The following is a 23,052-nucleotide window of genomic DNA, read 5'->3' as shown; positions in this document are numbered from 1 at the left end:
CGTATCTTAAAAAAATTTTTTGGAAACATAGTTTTGCCCTTTAAACCCCCATTGTCTCACAATATCCAAACTAGAAATAGGGGCTATAACATCAATTTCCCCATTTTCTATAAATCAATCAACCCTTTTAACTTTTGATTTTCTCCCTTTTGACCCTACAAACCCGTTTTAGTTTAGGGAAAATTTTTCGGGAAAACGAGCCTCAATGGAAAAAGGGGAAATTGAAAGAGGAACTTTAATTTAAGCTCGAGTGATTAAACACATAAAAATTTAAAACAACTAAAGATTAAATCTATTTGGATTTAAAGAAAAAAACCCCAAAATTGGGTATGAACCCTAATTCTTCAATCCTCTTTTCCACTAATAAGGGAAAAATAAGTTTAGTAATAAAAATTCTAAAATTCATGGTTATCTAAAATTTTCCCCCATCAATTTCCACCGGTCTAAACCCATTTCAAGAAATTTATCACAAGATTATCTTCTATATTTTATTCTATGATTCAACTGGTTTGGGATCCGGAAGGTAAATGATAATCATCACTTTAATCCAAAAAATTTACCCAAAGTTGATCAATTCTCCCAAAGAATTGAAAGGATGGGTGATGGGTTTTAAAGGATTTTAACTTGAGAAAAGAAAATAATTTTCCCCCACCGGCCCCGGGTCGGGGGCCCCCCGGGGGCGGGGCAGGGCGACACGGCCCCCGGGGGGGCCCATCACAAAAATCCATGGGCATGAGGCAAAACCCCCTTCCGGAGCCATGGCGGGTTGAGCGATGGGGGCCAAAACCTGGGTCCGTTTTCCCTCGGTCCTCCTATGGGGCCCGCCAGGGCGGTTTGGTCCCGCCGCTGAACCCCCGATATCAAAAGTTCGATTTTGCCCAAACTCCCCCAAACCATCCCCCAAAGGGCCCCCAAACAAAACAAATGTGCAAACACACATTAAAACGCACTACGATCTCACCTGTGCCTCGTATTTCCCAACGGAGGTCTATTTGACCAAGTCAACCCCCAATTGCATTAGGAACCAAACCCAACCCTCCAAGTCATAAATGACCACCCGGGACCTCTAAATTGAAAAACCGAAAAAGGTTTCCCCAAAAGGGGTCAACTTGGGTAAAACGAATTCCATTTTAAGGCTCAAACTAAAAAGCCCAATTAAAACCCGGAATGACCTCGGGAAAGGGTCAACAGGGGTAAAAAGGTCATTAGCACCTTAATGACCAATCTTGTCGTTACATCAGTTATCAATTAAACAATCGCTCGTCCTCGAACGACAAAGAGTAGAAATGGGGGGAAAAGTCCGAAACAAAACAACAAAGGATTTTCTCTCACATATCAAACCCCGGCCTCCCAGGGTAACCCCCCCAACGGGACGATCTTCCTTTGGGAACCCTTAAAACAATCTTTTTCCGACCTCTTTTCCCTCCCTGCCTACCCGGAATCGTTATGGGGCTCCCCCTTAAGACAACACAATCCCAACGAATTATTTAAGAACCATCAAAATGCTATTTTTCCGCATCCCCAAACCGAAGAATGGGATGAACCCCTTGGGGGGCCCGGTGGGAAAGCCAACTCATAAGCAACATCCCCAACCACGAAAAAGACCAAAGGAAGGGAAAAACCGGCCCCCAAAAAGGTCCGTTGGCCCCTAAAAGTCAAAAAGGACTGAAAAATCTGGTGCCACCCATCAAAATAGGCTCCCCCGCAAAGATCAATAGAACGAGTTTTTTCACTAACCCCCCCAAAAAAAGGTTTCAACGGGGGGCCGGTCCTTAGTACCCCTTTTGGGGACGATATACCCGGCCCCAAAAAGGTTTTGGGGTAATTTGTCCCCGTAACATATTGGTAGCTATTTTTTCAGGCCCAAAAAAAACTTTTAAGATTAAAAATATGGTCCGTAAGAGTCTTTCAAGTCACCTATTTTGTGAATATATACAATTATCAATATAGATAATCACACATACATCAAAATTATCCATAAATTCAAGCTCATATACAAATATGCATTTACAAATCTAAAATTGGTAATTATTATAAAAAAGGATGTATTAACATCCCACTTTTAGCGGTATAACCACGATGAATATGTCACAATACTATTTACACGACCTCTTAGCAAAATATAATGTTTACCTAACTGCCCTAACAAAATGATAACCAATTTCACCACTACTTGTATGAAGTCTTCAAAACTCCCATATGGACTTCTAATCGAAACTCTTCAAACCATGTAAAAATAAAAAGTGATATCTCTTTAGAGAATTACAAAGATTGGATTATATCTAAAAGATAACATATATTGGAGAGGAAATCCTGGATAATGTACCTTTCTTCGCCTTCAAAGCATGTCGTTTTCACATAAAGTCCAATTACATTTTTCAAATATAGATTATGGGAAAGAGTAAAGTAGTTGTTACAGGAAAAAGTAAAGTTATTGTTAACTTTATATAAGCTATTTGAGAGCTAGACATCGAGCAAATTACATAAATGAGAGCTAAAATGAAAGGGAATTACACAATTTAATGAAACCTCCAACCATTCTTCATGTACGTCTCTATTAAAAAAAATATTGTTGTCTATAGCTAACATCATTTTTAACCTAAGAACTTCAACAGAGATGTTCTTTAAGAAGCATTTACTTGAAAAATATAAAAGTAATCATGAAATTCATGACATAGCTAATAGAAAACATATAAAGGAATGAAAGAAACTAAAAGTAAATGTAGCGTCTTTATCCAAACCAATAGGATTAAAACTAAATAACATTTTGTTTTTTATCAGGTATAGTAAAATCCAAGAGATGTTGAGAATTACAATACAAAAAAGTATAAAGCTCTCTAGAAACCTTAACCCTAACCAAAAACCTAATTTTTTCATCCTTTTTTCAGGAAACCATGGTTGGGGAGGCTGCCCAGGCATCTTCGATACCATCCAGCCCTGTAACATCCCCATGCAGCCCCAAACTTATCCGAATGCTTTAAAACCTATTCAACCAAATGTAGCTTTCCTCCATTGTCATAGAAATAGAAAATGTATCTGCATGGGGAGTTGAAGGAACAGTTGAAAGAGTTGAAGGAGAATCGAAGGAGTTGAAGGAGCAGTTGAAAGACTTACTTGAGAAAGGTTTTATCAGGCCTAGTTCGTCGTTATGGGGAGCACCCATGTTATTTGTAAGGAAGAAGGATGGCTCCTTGGGAATGTGTATTGATTACAGACAGCTAAATAAAGTGACAATACATGTCACGACCCAAATGAGGATCGCGCGGGCACCTACCTTTCCCTCATCGGTAGGTGAGCCCTCAATTAAGTTACACTTCAATCAAGTTAAGACAATTCATTTAATCCAATAAATATATATAAATAACAGCGGAAATCAATTATTCAATAGGCTTCAACGAATCGCAATCAATCACCAGAAACACTCTACACCCCAAAAGGGATGTAGCAAGAGCAGTATCAGTACAATCAACACGTACTGAGTAAGTATCATAGGCCAACAATGTTAGAAACACATATCAGTAAAAGAATTCACAAATAAGCAAGATAAGCAACTAGATCAATACTATACATCTAATTACCAGACGTTATAATATCAAGACTCTTAAATCATGCAAGAGCCTCCCCTAATAACCACCAATCAAATTCGCAACAATCTTACGCTAGCCATCTACCATCATGTCATTCGTTCTTAACACAGTGGTATACTCCTCATTAAGGTATTCCTTATCCTACATCCTTTTATAATACAAACATATAACTAATCCTACGAACGATCTAAGACAAAATTTAACAGGTATAAGGCAACCATAATCGCAATCAAGTACTCGCCATCGCCTAAGTAAAACATCTAAACACCATTATGCCAAGTCTCAATACGTCCAAATCGAATCCAAAGATCACAAGTAAAAACACCAAATCGTCTCAATATAAGATGTGATGCAATGCAATGCAATAGTGTATGAATACAATGCAATATTGTATGAATGCAATGCAATGCCATCCAAATGTTGTGTACATATGTACTCCGGACGGAAATATCGACGTCTTAGTAGCACAACCCAAGGTGACTCGCGAAGTCTAAGTGCCATTCATCCCGGATCTTTGCCCAACAAACAGACGAGACCAGAATCCTTGCCCATGGAGGTTCTCACCGGCACCACCCTGGGGGACTCGCATAGTCCATGCACTCACTCAATCTACAATTCCGGGACTAACATCGGATATCGAATTCTCACGTCACTCTCTTTTAAAAAATTAAGCCCAGCTCATCACAGTATTTCATTAAGTACCAATAATGTATCAACAGTATATCATGAGAGTGCGTGCAATGCATGTATCAATATCAATAATCAGATTAATATCACAAGTACCAACAATGGGTACGCCAACATTATATCTGTGTCACAAATACCAACATAGGTATGCCAATAATATCATGAAAGATTACACAAGTCATATAAAACTCTGTCCTCGTATCGACGTCAACCGTAAGACACTACAATATCACAATCAAGAAGGAACAACAGATTCCAATATCTACTAAAAGCATGTGGCATCAAGCCAATATAATAGAACAATCAATCACAAAATAATATTACCACTTTCCCCTTTACTGCCTATCAATCATTACTATATGATAATTTCACCTTCTACAAACATGACGTCACTACTACCAATCTAAAATTAATTCACAATCATTGGTACATTTTATCCGCCAAATATCGATTAGGTCCACTATAATAGCATAGCATAATCTAGGCGCATCTTACAGAAATTTCTCACCCAAACCATAGAAAAGTATGAAACAACCACTCCTTCCAAGTCACATAGAAACCACCGATACTCAAGGAAACCAATTCAAGCATCCAAAGGAATCTACAGGCCACAAGCCCGAACACACAAATCACACGACAATACCATCCTATGGATCCATCCCAAATCTCTAACTCCTACATATGCATTCTTTGTTCCTTCAAATACATGAATATGGGAAACTAAATGAAGTCTATCAAAAAGAAAATCGTAACCTACCTCAAGGCCGAACGGGTGCCACGAGCATCCATTAATTCTTCACTTCGTTCACTATGTCGAAACCCGCACTAAGGAACTCGATACCATCATACGACCCAAAATAGGAATCACCGTTAGAACTCTTATGAAAGACTTCAAATTGATAACAACACTAGGTAATTTATCAACCTCCTTTCATGAATAAGGTCAACTATTTTAAGCCATTAGCTAGGTAAAGTTACCATTTTTAAATCTTATCTTTGAGAAATCCATTTTCAAGATTCATGAAAGAGGCCTATTTATAATCTCGTAAGGAATGAGAAACTAAGTTAGTAACCATTTTAGTGTGAAGAATAAGAGGTAATAATTCAATGAAATCCATATTAAGAACAACTAACCAATCATCTTTTTAAGTCTAGGAAATTATGATACCCATTCTTATGGTTTCAATATGAGAGACTTTTTATAAGAATCACTAATGTGAAGAATGAATGGCTGAAGTTAGAAGGAGTACCTTTCCCAAGAAGATATCATTTTTGGCTCCATTAATGCTCCAAAGGTGGCTGGACTCTTTAGGGTTTTGGAAAATGAGGTCAAATCCTGAAATGGCACTTAAATATGGAATTTTTTACTAACATGCGTCATGCAATGTGTCAACTATTATAAGCCGGTAGCGCCCGCGGCGCTTCCGGTGGCGACGCTTCAACGCTCGCCATGCTGTCGGCAGGGCGGCCGGAGCCACACCCAACCCGGCTTGCCGAGGTTATCATCGCTGGAGCATGACCACCGGTGGTCCACCCGGCGGTCGTGGTCGGCCCAGGTCCCCGACCCCGAATTTCAATGTTTTGATTTTTTCCCGTACAATAGGTCTCGCTAAGCTAGATGTCCGTCTGAAATACGTAGTGAACTAACAAGTCTAGGATATCACAATTGCAAATATTTTAGGACTTTTACAGTAAAGACTTAACGGGTTATTACAATAAAGAACAAGTATCCACTTCTAAGAATCGATGATTTATTTGATAAGTTGCAGTGCACCAAATGGTTCTCAAGGATAGATTTGAGATTGGGGTACCACCAGGTGGGAATCAGGGAGAAAGACATCCTGAAGACGGCCTTCAGAACCAGATATGGTCACTTTGAATTCCGTGTGATGTCGTTTGGGTTAACGAACGCTCCAGCGGCATTTATGGATTTAATGAATTGTGTATTCAGGCCTTTCCTAGATTCGCTTGTGATTGTGTTCATCGATGATATTCTGGTGTATTCTCGATCTGAGGCAGAGCATGCAGATCATTTACATACTGTTCTTCGAGTTCTCTAGGCTCGGAAGTAATATGCAAAGTTCTCAAAATATGAGTTCTGGTTGAATTTTGTGACCTTTCTGGGGCACATTATTTTAGTTGATGGTATTCGGGTAGATATTCAAATGATTGAAGTTGTGAAGACTTAGCCGAGACCTACAAATCCTGCTGAAGTTCACAGTTTTCTAGGTTTGGCAGGTTATTATAGAAGATTTGTAGAAGGTTTTTCTTCTATTTCGACACCACTAATGAAGCTGACTCAGAAAGTAACTAAATTTCAATGGACGGATGCTTGTGAGTGCATTTTTCTGGAGTTGAAGAATAGATTGATTTCGGCCCCAGTTCTGACACTTCCAAAAAGATCGGAGGGCTATGTTGTTTATTGTGATGCCTCCAACGTTGGACTAGGTTATGTGTTGATGCAGCACGGTAAAGTCATTCCTAATACTTCAAGGCAGTTGCAGAAACATGAGAAAAACTACCCAACCCATGATCTAGAGTTGGCTACAGTGATTGATGCATTAAAGATATGGAGGCCTTATTTGTATGGCACTCATTTTAATATCTATACAGACCATAAGAGCCTCCAGTATATTTTCAAGCAGAAGGAGTTGAATTTGCGGCAAAGGCGATGGTTGGAGCTATTGAAAGATTATGATATTAGTATCTTATATCATCCTAGAAAGGCAAATGTGGTAGCTGATGCTCTCAGCAGCAAATCCATGGGTAGTTTATGTGATATCCAGCTAGAGAAAAGGGAGCTAGCTCATGAGCTCCAGGAGTTAGCTGGCCTAGGAGTGATTACTGCATTTGGGCAATACAGGATTCACTATCCAGGATTCAGCTATCTCGTCTTTAGTAGTTAAGGTGAAAGAGCACCAGTATGAGGATCCCATGTTAGTTCATTATAGAGATACGTTTCTTCAGAAGAAAAAGTCACCATTCGAGATTCTTGTAGGTAGATTTCTTAGATAGGATTTCTTAGATACCGAGGCAGACTATGTGTTCATGATGTAGCGGGGTTACGTCGCTAGATTTTGAGAGAAGCCCACTATTCCCAGTATTCTGTTCATCTGGGAGCGACGAAGATGTATCATGATATTAAGTCAATCTATTGGTGGGATGGAATGAAGAAAGACATAGCAGAGTTCGCAACTCAATGTCCGAACTGTCAGAAGGTAAAGACCGAGCATCAGAAACCTGGTGGATTGTTACAAGCTATTGAGATTCTGACTTGGAAATGGAAAGTAATTAATATGGATTTCATTACAGGCCTGCCTCGTTCTCAGTGTAATTATGATTCTATATGGGTAATTATAGATAGATTCACAAAGTCAGCTCATTTTCTGCCGGGTAGAACTATCTGCTCAGCTAAAGATTATGAAAAGCTTTATATTAAGGAGATAGTACGACTCCATGGTGTTCCGGTCTCTATTATCCAACTCCATGGTGTTTCATTATCTATTATCTCCGACAGAGTTGCGCAGTTTACATCTAACCTTTGGAAGTCCTTTCAATAGGGTTTGGGGACTCAGGTGAGTCTTAGCACAGCATTTCACCCCCAAACTGATGGACAAGCTGAACATAATATTCAGACCCTCAAGGATATGTTAAGAGCATGTGTATTCGACCTCGGAGGTAGCTGGGATGATCATTTGCCGCTTATTGAGTTTGCATACAACAATAGTTATCATTCCAGTATTCAAATGGCCAGTATGAAGCTTTATATGGGTGGATGTTTGGATCACCAATTGGGTGGTTCTAAGTAGGGGAGACAAAGTTAATAGGGCCAGATTTAATCTAGTAAGCAGTAGAGAAGGTCAAGCGTGTTCAGGGCCGATTGTTAACAGCCCAAAGTCAACAGAAATCTTATGCGGACAATCGCCGACGAGACTTAAAATTCCAAGTTAGTTACAAGGTATTCTGGAAGGTATCCCCTAGGAAAGGCATCATGAGATTTGTTAGAAAGGGGAATCTTAGTCCCCGGTATATTGGGTCATACAAGATTGTACGCAAAGTGGGCCAGGTAGCCTATGAAATAGATGCTGCCTTCGACTTGAGTCACCCTTTGAGTTTTCGATGTGTCAATGCTTCGCAAGTGCATTGGAGATCCTTCCAGAGTTATGCCTATAGTTGATGTTTAGGTTACGGAGCAACTATCTTACGAGAGGTTCCCATTGCTATCCTAGATAGAAAAGTTCAGAGATTGAGGACTAAAGATGTAGCTTTAGTCAAATTCCTCTAGAGAAACAGTAATAAAGAAGAAATGACTTAGGAAGCTGAAAAGATATAAGGTCCAGGTATCCACATTTGTTCCCTATTCCAGAGGAAATGCAGACAGAGACGCCATTGATTTTAGGTGCGTAATGTCCTCTTTTTATAGTTTTTGGCCGCGTTGGTCCATTGCGATATTATTGTTGTAGCCCTGTGAGGTGTGTATGTTTTGGGTTGTTATTACAGGATGGTAGTGGTATAATTACAGGGGAAACTATGCCAAAATTTCTGAAAACCCCTAAGAGTTTAACATTCGGGAACGAATGTTCTTAAGGGGGGGAGAATGTTATATCCCGTATTTTATACATTGAATTTCGCTGTAAAATAGTCGACATGAAGTTAGTAAGTGAGGTTTTTGTCAAGGTTAGAGGAGATTCTATATGACTATTCCACTTATACGGGAGTTTAAGCTATGTACCACAAGCAACAGGAAGATTGGAGGCGGAATGAACCAGAGAAACTGAGTATGGCATCTGAGCAACCCGACGGTTGTAAGTCGATAGACCGTTGACTGGTCGACGGATCGTCGACCTACACTATCAAACAGCTCTCTGAGAATCAGAGGCTTTTGCCAGTCAACTGTTGTGAGTCGATGGACCATCGACCCTGCCGTCGAATTTCAAGCGGTAGGAATTTTCTCTCTCCTATAAATTAAAAAGGGCCATGACTTAGGGTCATTATTTAAACAAAAAATCTGAACTCTCTAGACTCTTGAAGCTCTATCTACCCTCTCTAACTATCCATACACATCCTAAGCCAAATAAAGTGAGAATCAAGCTTTAAAAGCCCGAAGCTAGCTCATAGATGATGATGGTACTTGCTTTTAGTTAAAGTTATAATAGTTTTGGTTGCAAATAAGGTTGGGTGAATTAGGGTTCTTTAAGAATTGAGGTATGTTCTCTCTTTATTTCTTATATTGAGGTTATTTAGAGATTAGTAAGTCTTAAAGGTGAAGGAAATTGTGGTAGGAAAAGTTATGAGACATTGTGTTGTAGTTGTTGATTATGAATGGAATTTGGAAGGAAGTTTTGGATTGTTTTAGGTGTAAATTTTATATAATTTATTAAAAATGGAAATTGTTGACATTGTTGTTGGTATTTGGGTGTTGTTTGGAGGAGGGTGGAAGTAAAAGATATAGAAGGAATGTTGTCCGATTTTTATTAGCTCAAGTATTAGTTTAAGTGACTTTATGAGAGTCTCGATGGCTTAAATATAGTATAATCCTCTTGAATGTAGATTTGTGAGCTTGGGAGGAGAAACATTAAGTAGTTAAGGAGGCGAAAAGGTATGTTAAGGCTAACCCTTTCTTTCTTAAGGCATGATTCATTTGTTGTGAACCTACACATGATATCCATAATGTCCCTATTCCTAAAAATGCTAGAAGCTTATGACTCTCAAGGTTCTTATGACATTGTTGATAAATGTCCTCCATGATGATGATTCCATTTCTAGGGATACCAAAGCTTGTAGTTCTTGATGCTTTCATGGTATTATTGAGCATGTTGCATGCTTCTTTGGGCTCTCATGCATGCTTTGTATATATGTAGCTATTTTCTCACACCGAGCCGCGTTATAGTCGGTCGGGTACGGCACGTAGATGTGTACATCACTGTAGTGGATACGTTATGATGTTACCCCAGACACGAGATGATATGATATATGGATCGGCTTGCATGTTCCGCAACACTAACATTTATATTATATATGTATGTATGAAATTGTTTTTAAGGCTAAGCATGCATGATATCTGCCTTAAAAGGCAATCAGATGTACAGGTTATGTCTCCTATCTCATGGTTCTTCCTTATTTTCATTATGTTGTTATTCATGAATTACATACTCAGTACATTATTCGTACTAATGTATTTTTATATGGGGATATTGCGTTTATGCCCGCAGGTAAGCAGGGAAACGGACCAAACCCCCAAGCTGCTTTATCAACAATTACACAGGGGCGCTCCATTTGTTCTGGAGCTACTGTTTAAACGTGTCACTATTCTTTTGTGTACATATGGGCATGGCGGGGTCATATCCGGTCCTTATGATTCCATGCACTCCATGTAGAGGCTCGTAGGTAAATGTATATAGTTAGATGTTCTGTAACCTCATCAGTTCATATTTTTGAATATCATTTTTTTTGTAGCCTTGTCGGCTCACACATATGGGCACAGTTGATGACAATTATATAGATATGTTTTTATCTTTGAACTCACGCACTTACAGATTATGATAATTATGAGTTATCTTTCGTGGTCCACCTAGATATGATTATGAGAAGTATGTTAAGAGGTTCGATGAGGTTAACTCACGGCTTACCGGCCCTCGGTTATTGGTCGTGACAATGATCATTTGCCAAAATATTATAAAATTTGCAAGCTGCTGGGCCACAATTAAATTGATTGCTTTAAAAAGCATCCAGAGTTGTACCCTATCGATGAGGAGAAAGATGAGGAAAAAGAGCAAGGCAACATCCCAAAAGGGAATTCAAGTAAGAAGGTGAATGCAGAAAGAACTGAAGGCAATGTAGAGAAAAGAGTTACTAAAGCTGTAGCTCAGGCAGCAGAGAATAAGCTGCAAAAAGGGGAGAAAAATCAAAAGGAGGAAAAGAAGGATCAGCAGCCTAGGAGAAGAAGATACAAATGAGGGTAAAAAACCTGTTCAGGGCTGGAAAGCACAGGTAGATAAAGGGAACAATGTGGGACAGGTCAACGATGTTGGTGCCAATCAGGTGGTTACAACTACCGACATGTTTGATGCTTTGAGTAATAAAGATAATGATGTAGTGGAATTTCATGCCGATGATACACAGAAAGATCATGGAGATAAGTTATCCAATACAAAAGCTATAACAAATGAGAAGGAGTAAGTAAAAGATAAGGAAGCTAGTAACATTAAGCTTTTCGGATCAAAGGGAAAACAGAAAGAATCTGCAAAACCATGGGCAGAAATTTCTTTTGGCAAACAACAGCATAACAATAAAAGAAGAGGAATTATTGTTGGATGGGGTGATTATTGAGACTCAATTATCAGCTGGAGAAGGAAAGGTTCAACAAGCTATTGATGGTTTTGAATTATTGAAGTGGCAAGATCCATTGGGGGTAATAGGTGGTAATGAAGATGTAGAAAGCTGCACAGAACATCTAATTCTATTTGTACTATCTAGTACCTGATAAGCCATTGATAGTGGTGGATTCTTCCATGGATTAGCTAGAAGTGGAAGGTAAGAGTCCAGATATGGATAAAGGAGAGGATCCAAACACTTCGGATCCAGGAAATTCTTCATTACAAGTTTTGCATCATGAGACACCAGAGGTTGAAGAACAATCCACTAATATCAAAGAGATATGCTGGAGAATGAGTCTTTGGTTCCAAACATTGAGCAAGTTGCAATAGATAGAGATTTATCTCCTAGGAAGATTAATACACTAAAAAATGGTAGAAAGAAGACAAGGAAAAATATTTTGGTTCCCACTACAGGTGACTACAAGGAGTAATAAAACTAAACCTTCTCATTTCTCAACGATAGACAAACTATCATTTTGGAATATAAGGTTTGTTAATACTCAGAATTCTTTCGAGAGACTGACTGAGTTACAGAGGAGGCATCATTATTCAGTTATAACACTTATGGAACCTTTCCAAGAGCCTGAGAAGATTGAAACTTATAGGAGAAGGCTAGGTATTCATAATGCAATGGTGAATGTATAAAAGAAGATCTGGTTGTTTTGGACTGATGAATGGCAAGCTCAAATTATAGTAGATGCAGTGCAACATGTTACTCTTAACATGTTACATGTTATATATATATATATATATATATATATATATATATATATATATATATATATATATATATATATATATATATATATATATATATATATATATATATATATATATATATATATATATATATATATATATATATATATATATATATATATATATATATATATATATATATATATATATATATATATATATATATATATTATATATATATATATATATATGTATACTATGGATATATATATGGGGTATTATATATATGTATATATATCCTCAAACTTGGTGGAGAGGCGAGGAAAAGTTGGGAGTTTGGGTACTATGGATTATTAGGGGTGATTTTGATCATCACTCAAACTCGAAAAAGTTGGTCCGAATTTGCACATTTTGTGAACACTTGTGGTCTCTTGGAGTTGAAATTCTCTAGTAGTAGGTATACTTGGTGGAATGGAAGAATTGAAGAGGATTGGATATTAGAGAGATTAGATAGAGTTTTTGGAAATCAGGAGTTCATACACTTATTTCCATCATCTGCAGCTTCATATCAGATAAGACATGGTTCTGATCATGGCCCTCTCCATGTAGTATGTGATCATCAAGAGGAAGTGGTAGTGAAGCCTTTTAAATTCGTAAACTTTGGACTACTCATCCAAATTTTCTGAAAGTGATTGAGAATAACTGGTGCTTGGATTTTGCAGCTAATCCATTCATTGAGTTATAGGAAAAGATGAAAAAGGTGAAACATGCTTTGGCAGGATGGAGTAGGGAAACTTTTGGCAATATTTCCCAACAGATTTCTACTATGGAGGATGTTATCAAAGTGAAGGAATTACAGTTAGAATTGAACCCTTCTAGTCCAAATAGGGAAGCATTACACAAAGCCCAAGCATATTTGAATAGGTATATAGACTTGGAGGAAGAATACTGGAAGCAAATATCTGGAATGAGGTGATTCAAGGATGGTGATAGAAATACTAAATTCTTTCACAATTAATTCAAAGGAAGAAGAAAGAAGCTGGCAATTCATAGCATTCAAAATAGACAAGGGAACTGGATAAACTCTAATGGTGATATTGGACAGGAGGCAATGTCCTTTTATCAAAACCAGTTCAGACATGAAGGTACTTCTGATGACTATGAAATGTTACAGAAAATTCCTAAGGTGATCACTGAAGGACAAAATGAGGAGTTTACAGCTTTACCTAGTAATGAAAAGGTTAAGCTAGCAGTTTTTGGATTAAATGGTGATAGTACTAGTGGTCCAGATGGCTTTTCAGGACACTTTTTTCAAACCTGCTGGCATAGCATAGGTGAAGATGTGACTAATATGGTGAGGGCTTTCTCTTGTGGGCAAGAATTGCCAAGGTTTATAACTCATACAAATCTTGTGCTCATACCAAAGATATTAACATTTTTACTAATCTCAGGCCTATTAGTCTAAGTACATTTGCCAACAAAATTATTTCTAGAGTGTTGGATGAGAGAATTGTTCCACTGTTACCCGGCATTATCTCTAACACTCAGACTGGTTTTGTTAAAGGAAGAAGCATAGTAGATAATGTTTTACTGGCACTAGAAATTATCAGGGATATTAACCGAAGGAACAAACCACATAATGTGGTAGTAAAGCTTGATATGGCAAAAGCATACGTCACGAGCCAACCCCGTAGGCCGTGACTAGTGCCTGAGCTGGGTACTCGTATACGGTCGTTAACTATAATCAGCCCACAACTAGCATAATACAGAACTTATATATAAAAAGGAAAGATGTCATCTCAAAACTGTCACATACATATATATATCAGGACAACCTGTCTCCTGTGGAGTCACAACTATCAATAGATAATATCGCACATAAGCCGGCAAGGCTATCATAACATATGGGAACGCCCCAACTATATATATGCAAGCCGACAAGGCTGCCACTACATACAGCATCCCAAAATATATATACATACGCAAGCTGACAAGGCTGCCACTACGAATGGGAACGTCCCAAAACATAAGTCATACGACAGCCGAACAACAGTAACTATATACAACCCACACATATGTCTTCAGACCTCTAAGAGTGACAACAGTAACATATGACGGGACAGGGCCCCGCCGTACCCCTGGCTAAGCATATATACAACAAGAGGATCTGTACCAAAAATATAGGCTCCGGAACAAGGGAGCACTCCAAGATAGCAGAATAGATATCCTAGGCTGGCGGATCACCAAAGCGAGCGTTTGTACCTTTAGCGTTTACTCGCAACACAACACGTATACGCTGCCCAATGGTGTCTCAACCTATATTAAGACGTCAAGAACTATGATTAAACTACGAAGAGATTCAAAACGTATCCTAACGTTAATAATCCTTTCTAGATAATTAGACGACGTTCCGCTTATATTCAAGTCAACCACATACAACCAAGCCAACATCACTAATCATACATTAAAGTATCAACCCGAGACTATTCAAACAAGACTCGAGGACACTCGGGGCAGCCCGTACAACACTTCAAAACAGCCCAACCAACACACAATACAACATATAATCTTCCAAGTTCAACAAGAACAACAACAACACATTCTTTTCTTCCAAATTCATGAACTACACCAACAACCACATGTTAACAACATCATTTACATCAATGCAAGAAACTATATTAACATCATATTAGCTTCTACAACAGCCCACAAACAATAACTTGAACCATTAAACCTTCATTCTCATCATAAAATCCACAACAACAACAACCAAAATATCAAGCAAAATCAATTCACCATTTCATGCACAAACAGCCCCTACACGGCTTCAACACCAACACACATAGTTCCATGAATTTCATTCATTTCTACAACTACAACACGTTCACAACCACCCTTAATACATGCAAAAGAAAGTTAAACCTTACCTTTAATACTTGTCGTCTCAACTTGGCTAGAATTTGTGCCTTGAATTAATACTTGTTCTTGCTACCTAGGATCAATTTCCATGTTGTTATACACCTTCCAAAGGGCTGAAATACTTGAAGAAAATATTTTTTGATCAACAATACATAAGCTCAATCTCGGCCAGCCATGGCCGAGAGCTTTCTCTTTCCCTCTCTAGGTTTTTCTAAGGTACAAGATGAACAAATGAGTAGATAGTTGAAGGATGAGTAATGAAATTACTATATATAGGATTTCCATGGGCTGGACACGTGGCCCACCCAAAGTGTGAGCCAATTACCCTTGGCCATGTCACGGGTAGGGCCCACACGGCCACTTGTAGCTTAATTAGTGAATAATTAAACTTTTAATCCCACTTAATAATATAATCATGGTTAATTAACCCCTAATTTCCATTAATATTTCTATACTAAATAAAATTTATAAGCAACTTGTGCATTAAAATAAAATCGGAGGTTAAAAGTCTCTACCTCGTATCCCAAAATAGTCTTGCCCTTAACTTGTCGCGATTAGCTTAAAATATCCCAATGTACAAAAATACGGGATATAACATCCTTCCCCCCTTTAGAACATTTGTCCTCGAATGTTAAACTAGTCTCACCAGGTCTTACAGGGACTTCGGGGAGTCTCTTTTATTGTTATAACATATAGCTTTATTTACTAATCAATATAATCAACGAGGAGTTTAGATTACCTGTAGGCATAGGAAACAAGTGAGGATATTTCTTCTTCATCTCCTCTTCAGCTTCCCAAGTCATCTCCTCCCTGTTATTGCTTCACCACAATACTTTAACGGAAGCCACGTCTTTAGTACGCAATCTTCTCACTTGACGATCCAAGATAGCTATAGGGTTCTCCTCGTACGATAACTCTTTCGTCACTTGGATATCATCCACGGGGAATATCTGGAAGGGTCACCAATGCATTTACGAAGCATAGACACATGAAACAACGGGTGTCTTTGCTTCCATTAGATGGTAGGTCTAATTCATAGGCAACCTTGCCTACCTTATGGACAATCTGATAAGGCCCAATATATCTCGGGCTGAGCTTCCCCTTCTTGCCCAATCTCATTACACCCTTCATAGGTGACACCTTCAAGAATACCCAGTCGCCAATCTGGAACTCTAAGTGTCGACGTCGATTATCTGCATATGACTTCGTCGACTCGAGTCGCTAATAACCTTTCCCGAATAAGTTTCACCTTATCAATGGCCTGCTGAATCATATCTGGGCCGATTAACTTAGTCTCCTCAACATCAAACCAGCTAATAGGTGACCTGCACTTCCTGCCATACAAAGCCTCATACGGTGCCATTTGGATGCTAGAATGGTAGCTATTATTATAGGCAAACTCAATAAGTGGTAAATGATCATCCCACCGCCTCTCGAAGTCAATAACACGGGCCCGCAACATATCTCCTAGCGTACGAATAGTACGCTCGGCCGTCCATCGCCTCCGAGGGTGGAATGCGTGCTAAGAATCACCTCGTGTCCCCAATCCTTCCCGGAATGATCTCCGTAAGTTGGGCCGTAAACCGAGCACCTCTGTCGATATAATAGATGTGGGAACTCCGTGAAGTCTTACTATCTCCTTAATATACAACTTTGCATAGTCCTCAGCTGAGTAAGTAGTCCTGACTGGAAGAAAATGAGCTGATTTTGTCAGCCTATTTACAATAACCCATATGGAATCATACTTCCGTGGAGTGCGAGGTAAACCTGTAATGAAATCCATATTAATTGCTTCCCACTTCCAAGTCAGAATTTTCATCTCCTGTAATAACCCACCAGGCTTTTGATGCTCGATCTTAACCTGTTGGCAATTTGGGAACTGAACAACAAACTTTGCTATGTCCCTCTTCATGCCATCCCACCAGTACAAACATCTGAGGTCATGATACATTTTTGTTGACCCCGGATGAATAGAATAACGGGCATAATGTGCCTCTCCCATAACTCCGTTGCCGCAGCCCCCGCAACCTCGGTACACATAATCTCGCCCGCATATCGTAGCACTCCCATCGTGTGACCTCGAATAAGGCCTTCTTTTGAAAGGGCCGCATCTCTATATTGTACCAAAACGGGTCCTCGTACCGACGTTGCTTTACCTCTTCCATAACGGAGGATTCAGCAACTCCCTGGACGAAACCCCGGTATTCGAGAATCGGCCCAAACGAACTCCAAGACTAGCTAGCTGATGAATCTCACGGACTATTCCCTTCCTTTCTGGTTGCACGTCCGTCAAACTACCCAAAGACTTATGGCTAAGTGCATTTGCTACAACATTTGCTTTCCCTGGATGGTATAGAATGTCGACATCATAATCCTTCAAAGAACTCTAGCCACCTTCTGCCGCAAATTCAAATCCTTCGCTTAAAGATATCTTCGGAGGCTTTTGTGATCTGTATAGATATCAACATGCACGCCATATATATAATGCCTCCATATCTTCAAAGCGTGAATCACCGCTGCTAATTCCAAATCATGAGTAGGATAATTTCTTTCATGTTTCCCGAGTCACGGGAGGCATAGGCTATAACTCGCCATGTTGCATTAATACGCAACCTAGCCTAACACCGAAGCATCACAATAAATGACATAACCATACTGGTCCCTCGGAAGAGTCGAAATGAGTTGTAGTCAACTTCTCTTTCAAAGAATCGGAAGCTTCGTTCATAAGCATTAGTCCACTGGAACTTAGCTGCCTTCTGAGTAGCCTTGTTAAAGGCACTGAAATTGAAGCAAACTTCCCCATAAATCTCCGGTAATATCCGTCTAACCCCAGAAAACTATGTACCTCAGCAGGTGTCGTCGGTCTAGGCCAAGTCTTTACGGCCTCAATCTTCTGTGTATCCACCCGAATGCCATCAGCTCCAATAATATGCCCCAAGAATGCTACTGAAGCCAACCAGAATTCACATTTAGAGAACTTAGCATACAATTTCTAGTGCTGGAGCACCCTAAGTACCGTTCTCAGATGATCCGCATGCTCCTCTTCTGATCGTGAATAGACGAGAATATCATCAATAAATACAATCACGAACATATCTAGGAACGGCTTAAATACTCGGTTCATCAGATCCATAAACACTGCTGGAGCATTGGTCATCCCAAAAGACAAAGACCCTAAACTCATAGTGCCGTATCGGTCCCGAATGCGATCTTTGGAATATCCGCCTCTCTAACCCGTACACTGTGATAGCCTCGACCGCAGTTCATCTTCAAAAAATACTTAGCACCCCGCAAATCGGTCAAATAAATCATCAATCCCGGGGAGGGATATCTATTCTTTATGGTCACCTTGTTCACCGCCTATAATCAATACACATCCGCAAAGGACCCATCTTTCTTTCTCACGAACAATACTGGTGCTCCCCAAGGCGATGTGTTGGGCCTAATGAAGCCCTTTTCTAACAAATCCCGCAGCTGCTCCTTCAATTCTTTCAGTTCTGCAGGTGCCATTCTGTAAGGAGGAATAGATATGGACTGAGTATCTGGCAACACATCTATAGTGAACTCTATCTCTTGCTCGCAGGAAGACACGGAAGTTCATCCTGAAATTCATTGACTACGGATCGACCGAAGAGTCGGTGCCTCTACTTTCAAGTCATGCACATGAACCGTATGATAAATATAACCCTTTTCTAACCATCTTCCTTGCCTTGAGGTATGAAATAAACTTACCCCTCGGCGATGCCGTATTCCCTAGCCATTCTATAGTTGGCTCCCCCGGAAACTGAAACCGAACTACCTTGTTTCTACAATCAACGTTAGCATAACAAGAAGCTAACCAATCCATACCCATAATAACATCAAACTCAGTCATATCTAATTCTATCAAATCTGCCAAAGTATGACGACTATATATATTCACCGAACACGTTCTATATACCTGCTTTGCTATAACAGAATCCCCTACCGGTGTAGCTACCTCAAATGGTTCAATCAACTCAGGTTTTATTCCGATTCTACTAGCAACAAAAGGAGATATATATGATAAGGTGGAGCTCGGATCTATCAATGCATATACGTCCCGAGAGAAAATCGATAATATACCCGTAACCACATTTGGTGACGCCTCCCGATCCTCGTCTACTAGCCAGCATATATGCGGTTCAAAGGACCGCTAGAATCGGAAACTCCACCGCGGCTCGCGCGGCCTCGTCCGGTGTCGCATACCCCCGCCCCCATAGGGCGCATAGCTACGAAGAAGATGAACCAACGAATCGACCCAAAGAGGGTCGAGCCGCACCACCGGGACTACCCCAAACGGACACTCCCTCATAATATGGCCTTGACGGCCACAAGAAAACAAGCGCCCGTAGCACGACAACACCCCCGTAACGGTGCCTCCCACATCGAGAACACCGAGGCACGGGTGGCCTCGAATGACTGGAACCCCTGTTCACCTGCGAACCCGAAGCCCTGGAGCTCTGACCAGCTCCTGAATACCCTGTGCTATCAAATCTCCTACCAGTGAACTGTGGGGGTGCACTCCGTGCTGACTGAGAAGGATATCTACTATACTGCTGCTGAGGCTGCCCGCCTCGGAACTCACCTGGATAACCAGCCGATCTAGCCTTCTTATGCTGGACTCTATCATAATCTCTGTCTGATGGACGCCCCCTTTGTCGATCTTCTACCCCCTGTGCATAGGCCTGTACCCAAGCAATGTCCATACCTGGGTGAGAAGCCATTATCATACAGCTATCAACCAAGTAATGATCCAGCCCCCTCACATAATGATGCACTCTATCAGCTATATCAGCTACAATAGTGGGCGCATATCTAGCCAACGAGTCAAACTCAAGACTATAATCTCAAACACTCCTGCCATTCTGCCTCAAATGCAAGAATCTATCAACTCTGGCTCATCTCTCATCTCTGGAGGTAGAAAATGGCCCAGAAAGGCCTCCACGAACTCATCCCATACTGCTGGAGGAGCATCCTCGCCCCTAGACAACTCCCAGGACTCATACCAATTAACAGCTACATCACGCAACCGATACGAAGCCAACTCAACAGACTCAATCTCAGAAGCTCTAATTATCCTCAATGTACGCTGCATCTGCCGAATAAACTCCTGCAGGTCCTCCCCGAGCTTTGACCCGTAGAACTCTGGGGGATTACAAGTCAAGAAATCACGGGCCCTCAAACTATCATGTCTGTCCGCATAGTCACCTCCTGATCCGTGCCTGCGAGCCTGCCCTGCCACTAATCTGGTCAGCAACTGAACTGCATCTCTCATGGCCCTATCCTCCGCCCCCCCGGGCCGAGAGCCGGAGGCTCGGCACCGGAACCTCGGGAGCCGGCGGTGGGAGCCGCCCCCGATCCGCAACTGCCATCGCTCTTGGCTTCTCCGATAGTGGCGGTGTAGCGAGCTCGCCGACCGGAGCACAACCTCGAGGTACAAGCCGGGCACGGGCCCTAGTAACTCTCCGGTCCGCCTCGGTCTCTCCGAACCGACTTGCCCTTCGGGCACCGTCGCTTTCTTTGGAGTTATCGCTGTAAACATAATAATCCGTTAGGAGGAATTATCCTGATAATATAGCTCTATCGCACGATCTAGAGTAAGAAGGAAAGATAACATCCTAAATGTCTTGTAGCCTCCTGTTTATTGATGTGGTACACAACACACCGATAAACAAGACTCTACTAGACACGGTCTGTAGACACCCGAGGACGAATCGCTTTCGATACCACTTTTGTCACGACCCAACCCCGTAGGCCGTGACTAGTGCCCGAGCTGGGCACTCGTATACGCCTGTTAACTATAATCAGCCACAAACTAGCATAATAAAGAACTTATATGTAAAAAGGCAAGATGTCATCTCAAAACTATCGCATATATATATATCAGGACAACTTGTCTCCTGTGGAGTCACAACTATCAATAGATAATATCACACATAAGCCGGCAAGGCTATCATAACATATGGAAACGCCCCAACTATATATACGCAAGCCGACAAGGCTGCCACTACATACAGCATCCCAAAACATATATACATACGCAAGCCGACAAGTTGTCCACTAATAACGGGAACGTCCCAAAACATAAGTCATACGAACGTAATCGAACAAGAACTATATACAACCCACACATATGTCTACGTACCTCTAAGAGTGACAACAAGAATATATGACGGACGTGGCCCCGCCGTACCCCCGGCTAAGCATATATACAACAAGAGGATCTCGTACTAAAAATATAGGCTCCCGAACAAGGGAGCACTCCAAGATAGTGCAATAGATATCCTAGGCTGGCGGATCACCAAAGCGAGCGTTTGTACCTTTAGCGTTTACTCGCAACACAACACGTATACGCTGCCCAATGGTGTCTCAACCTATATTAAGACGTCAAGAACTACGATTAAACTACGAAGAGATTCAAAACGTATCCTAACGTTAATAATTCCTCTCTAGATAATTAGACGACGTTCCGCTTATATTCAAGTCAACCACATACAACCAAGCCAACATCACTAATCATACATTCAAGTATCAACTCGAGACTATTCAAACAAGACTCGAGGACACTCGGGGCAGCCCGTACAACACTTCAAAACAGACCAACCAACACACAATACAACATATAATCTTCCAAGTTCAACAAGAACAACAACAACACATTCTTTTCTTCCAAATTCATGAACTACACCAACAACCACATGTTAACAACATCATTTACATCAATGCAAGAAACTATATTAACATCATATTAGCTTCTACAACAGCCCACAAATAACTACAACTCCAACTTGAACCATTAAACCTTCATTCTCATCATAAAATCCACAACAACAACAACCAAAATATCAAGTAAAATCAATTCACCATTTCATGCACAAACAGCCCCTACACGGCTTCAACACCAACACACATAGTTCCATGAATTTCATTCATTTATCCAACTACAACACGTTCACAACCACCCTTAATACAAGCAAAAGAAAGTTAAACCTTACCTTTAATACTTGTCTTCTCAACTTGGCTAGAATTTGAGCCTTGAATTAATACTTGTTCTTGCTACCTAGGATCAATTTCCATGTTGTTATACACCTTCCAAAGGGCTGAAATACTTGAAGAAAATATTTTTTGATCAACAATACACAAGCTCAATCTCGGCCAGCCATGGCCGAGAGCTTTCTCTTTCCCTCTCTAGGTTTTTCTAAGGTGCAAGATGAACAAATGAGTAGATATTTGAAGGATGAGTCATGAAATTACTATATATAGGATGTCCATGGGCTGGACACGTGGCCCACCCAAAGTGTGAGCCAATTACACTTGGCCATGTCACGGGTGGGGCCCACACGGCCACTTGTGGCTTAATTAGTGAATAATTAAACTTTTAATCCCACTTAATAATATAATCATGGTTAATTAACCCCTAATCTCCATTAATATTTCTATACCAAATAAAATTTATAAGCAACTTGTGCATTAAAACAAAATCGGAGGTTAAAAGTCTCTATCTCGTATCCCAAAATAGTCTTTCCCTTAACTTGTCGCGATTAGCTTAACATATCCCAATGTACAAAAATACGGGATATAACAAAGATATGATAGAGTCTCATGGATTTATTTGACTAACGTGCTAAGACAGTTTGGTTTCTCTGAGGTGGTTATAGACATAGTATGGAGGCTAGTCTCAAATAATTGGTATTCAAAGGTTGATTAATGGACAATCACATGGATTTTTTCAGTCTTCAAGGGGTTTGAAACAAGGTGATCCA

Source organism: Lycium ferocissimum, chromosome 9 (genome assembly GCF_029784015.1).
Source record: "Lycium ferocissimum isolate CSIRO_LF1 chromosome 9, AGI_CSIRO_Lferr_CH_V1, whole genome shotgun sequence".
In the NCBI taxonomy this organism is placed as follows: domain Eukaryota; kingdom Viridiplantae; phylum Streptophyta; class Magnoliopsida; order Solanales; family Solanaceae; genus Lycium; species Lycium ferocissimum.
This window is presented reverse-complemented; position numbering follows the sequence as displayed.